The sequence below is a fragment of the Chelon labrosus genome (genome assembly GCF_963514085.1).
Source record: "Chelon labrosus genome assembly, chromosome: 22".
In the NCBI taxonomy this organism is placed as follows: Eukaryota; Metazoa; Chordata; class Actinopteri; order Mugiliformes; family Mugilidae; genus Chelon; species Chelon labrosus.
In genome coordinates, this window is record NC_140355.1 from 20,174,138 (window position 1) to 20,178,840 (window position 4,703).

A 4,703-nucleotide genomic window follows, 5' to 3' on the forward strand; every position below is an offset into this window, starting at 1 on the left:
TAATAATCAGCAGGATGGGAGACATTTATGGAGCACAAAATTATATTATTTTTTCAGACTTCATTTCCTCCAGTCTGGCAAGTAATTTAGAGCCATTTAAATGCATTTCTTCCCTGCAAACTGAATGTTTTTGTGCCTTTGTGTGCTGTTTGTCTTATTTTTTTTAGTATTTTATAGACGAACAATTGGTTGAATAATTAAGAAAACACAGTTGTTGTTTTTTTTTGTAATTTATGTGTGTACTCAAACGGAAAACCGGTTCTTTGTTTTCCCGGCTGAAGATTCTCAACATATATATATATAAATATAAAAACATACATTTTACTTATAACTCGTGCTGCAACTTTTGCAAAAGGTTCTTGGTTCAGATTTAGAGGTTTCTGTCTGAGGATTTCCTCGTCAGGAAGTGCATGTTTGGTTCATTGTTGGGTGTCCGACTCCTGTTCAGCTTGAATCCCGCCTCTTCTCCAATGCCGGCTGTGATAGTTGGTTACTGGTAATGAATGTTAACACTTTTGAGCTCCTCAAACTGGACCCGACCATATTTATTACAGCACATATCTGGGACAGGCTGCTAACCCTAGCCCTAACCCTAACCCTAGCCCTTTTATTTATTATTTCTTTAGAGAAAAAGAAGCCAATTTAACAACCCGGGTCTAACTTGTAGAAGATACAACCTGTGCCTGTGCATAAGTAACCTTCTCTTTAGGAGTAAGGTTACTTCCTTGTCCCCAAACCTAACCCCTAACCCTAACCCTAACCCATATTCATTATAAAACTGTAACCTGAATATGTTTAGGTAGTCTAATAACAGTATTTAAGTCTATAAAGGATGAAATACCCACAGCCTGCAGAGATTCTCAATAAAATATGAAATTTTACATTTTATTTATGATTATGGTTTGTCCAATTTCATTAAAACCCCTGAAAACAAAGGGGCCATGTTTAAAAATGGTTGTAATTCCTACACCTTTTTGAGCCTCAAGTGTATATTCATTATATATATGTAGCTTCAGTATGTTTTGGTAATTGGGTGAAATAAGAGAAAATGTAAATATTCTACATTTCTGCATAAAAAGAATAGAGAGAAACCAATCAAACTAACTAAACTGAAATATTGTTCTTGTGTATTTATGTACTGAGTTGCAAAAGTGAACCATTTGCTTCTGGTGTGAGTATCCTTGTGCAGCAATGAAACATTTCCGGTAACTGCTGATCTGTCATCTGCAGTATCCGGTTTCCAGGTAACTGCTGATCTGTCGCCTACAGCAGCTTGGAGGAATTTCAGCCCATTTCTTAGAACAGAACCACTTCAGTTCTGAGATGTTGGTGGGTTTCCTCACATGAACTGTTTGCTTCAGGTCCTTCCACAACATTTCTATTGGACTTTGACTTGGCCGTCCCAAAACATTAACTTTGTTCTTCTTTAACCATTATTTCGTAGAACGACTTGTGTTGTTGGGGACTTGGGGTTGTTATCTTGCACTTTGAGCTAGAAACACCTGGGAATGTCGACCATCCTGTACCCTTACTATATCTAAACACTAAAGATGCTTCATTATAAAATTTCCTTCACTTTTCTGTGCATGTACTGTTGCATAAGAAAAGCCTCAATACCAGAGAATCCACAGTTGTGCTGGCACATCAGCTCGTTTCACGCTATATGAGAAATCTCAGCTGTTTCGTTTTGTGTTATAACACAGATTCCTCCATTATCCATACATTAATGTGCAGAAATAGTGCGACTCCTTCCCCAGAACGGCTTCTCGCCCACAAATCTCTTGATGACTTTGTCAGATGGACACTGAGAACTCTGTAATTTGTGGGAGGCAAATGACGAACTCCTTCCTCGGCGTGGGAAAAGCCTCCTCGGGTTACTCAGCCATGAGTTTCCAAAGGCTCTCCTCTTCCTCACAACTGGAATCATCCTCCCTTATATATATAAACTGCGGTATTTTCGCGCAGAACTTCACTTCACTCTGTTTGTCTGCGTGTTGTTGTGTAACATGTTTTGTCCTCAGACAGCCGACAAATGTTCACGTGCCTGTCTGGATGTTACATCTGGAAGGCAGCAGACGTTACATCCACAAATGGTGACTCATCTTTGCAAGTGTAATCCAGACATTTTGATTGCACACACGTGCAAACCAGTGAAAAATGACTTCCTGCTGCAGCTGCATTGTGCATGCAGCTAGAGATATGAAACCTCATGTGGTGGTGCGCCCGGACTGATGCTCTCATGAGAGCTTCTGGAAACTATTCACCGAGACAAGGCTCGTCTATACTCGTCTATATATATCAGAGAAACAAAAAGTAGATGTTCGATGAAAGGTTCAGTCGGGTGTCTGTTGCATCTGCATGCCAGTATATTTACGAGAATGCACTTTTTGCTCCAGGAATAAAAAATAAAAATTCCTGCACATAAATCGAACGTTCTAGCCTCTACCTCAGGTCTCAACGAGCAACACAAAAACCGTGATAAATATCAGATTTAAAGGGCAAAATCCAACAGGATTAAGTAATTCTGCATCCCACAGCAATATCTACTTCATAATTCAGAATCTAATCCAGATTTATGACCTTTCCAGATGGTTTGTTACACGGCGCCATCTGGAAACTCTTTTAAGGAAAAATACCTGGCAGGTTGATTGGAGCAGCCGTCTACATATCATCGCCTATCACTTGGCTAGGCGCAACATAACAACACAACAACATATCATAACAAGGAGCTCTGAAAGCTAACAAGTGCCACTAGCTATTTATTTAGCATGGAGGACTTAAAGGAGTGACGTTAAACCTGAAACAGCGGCCAGAAACTTCTGGTTTGGCTCTGAGAAGTGAAAAACTCTGTAGATTGGCCACAAAGGCAAAGATTGAAGCTTGGAAAGATGGATGTTAATGGGATCCTCTGATTTTTCTTTTGCTTGCAAGAAGGTAATCAAGTTTAGACACGTTTTAAAATACTTACAACTGTTTTTTTCTTCCAAATATGAAAAAGAAAAGACCCACTTCCACATATTATCTATCTATTTTGTAGAGGTTTAGGTGGAGACTAAGCCAGCTAGCATTGGACGAGAAGCTTGGCACACCATGGACATGTCACCATCGTCGTCCATCACAGATCGACCCAAAGCCTCGAAAACAACCATTCAACACTTAATTTTAATCCTGCATGCGTGTCTGTGGACTGCAGTCACAAGGAAGAGCATGCAAACTCCACATATAAAGGCCAATCTGGGTCAATTTTAAGCCCAGATAATGTTTCACGCTGAGAGGCATGAACAAAAAATCCAGCATTCTCCAAAAACAAGCCATCACTTGACCTCATTTCTACCTTTGACCCCAAACCACTCTGGATGTCTTCCAGGCTGCTTCTCATGAAGACTCTAACAAGAAGATTTATGGTCACATATTGGTGGATATTGGGGATGAATCACAGAGCGGTTTAAAAAATAAATCAGATTAGATCTGTTTCAAAATACGAAGATGCTCTTGAAGGTTGTGCTGAAACATTTATATTTGGGAGAAAACTGATAAAACAGAAGAAGGAATCCCAGTTGAGGGCTTTAAACACAACGTGATGACTGGATGGTTTTCATGGTTATGTTTAGATGACAGACAGCGTGGTGTCCTCCATAAATCAAACTGATGAGCATTTTTCTTTGAACTGGAGTCGCTCTGGTAGAAGTATGCAGGTAGACCCCTCCCATCGGTCGTCTCTCCTCTCCTTTATTGTCCCGAAACCTCTGACCTGACCCCTCTTTTAAATCATTTCTCTTTTCCCGCTACCCCTTCGTCTTATCTGTTGAGACACCAGATATAAAACCGAGCTTAGGTTTCACGAGTTCTCGCACATCTGGCGAGTGGGAGGATGAAGGTAGGCGGAGCTGTAAAGCTGAAAACTAGGTCCTGAAAACATGTTTCTGACCTCCTACAGGGAAACTTTACAACGCTGATAATTTGCGGCCTTGGAGGTAAAGAAGGAATCACTTAAACTCCTCAGCAGGGCTGAAGGAAATGCTCGTGAGAACGATCGATATACCTGACCTATATAAATAAAATAGACTTTTTAATACAAAGAATTCAATTTAATCCCTTTTTTTCAGTCATATTAGTTGAAGACTGATGGAAAATTATTAAGTACATGAAAAAAACTTTAATATGACATGAATAAAACAACCAATGTGGCAGAAAACTGCTTCTTCTAAATGATTTGATTCATATTTTATCTATACTTAGATGTTTTATAGTAACTGGATGGGCAGATAATTTAAAAACCAATCAAAAAACTATTTAAGTTCATTTTTTTGTTTGTCAGAACTGGCTATTGTGCATAAGATCTCATTTGCAGCTTTCCATTAAAGGGTTTTTATATACACCGATCAGCCACAACATTATGACCACTGACAGGAGAAGTAAATAACATTTAAACCATCTTGTGACAATACAATGTTCTGCCAGGAAACTTTTGGACCTGGCATTCATTCATGTGGATGTTACTTAGACATGTAGCACCCACCTAGACCAGACCAGGCACCCCCAACCCCATAGCAATGACACTCCTTGATGGCAGCAGCCATCCCCACCAGGATGCAGCCACAAAAACGCTTTAGGAACAACAAAAAAAAAGAAGAACAACACAAGGTGTTGACTTGGCCTCCAAATTCACTAGATCCCAAACTGATCAAGTATCTGCGGGATGA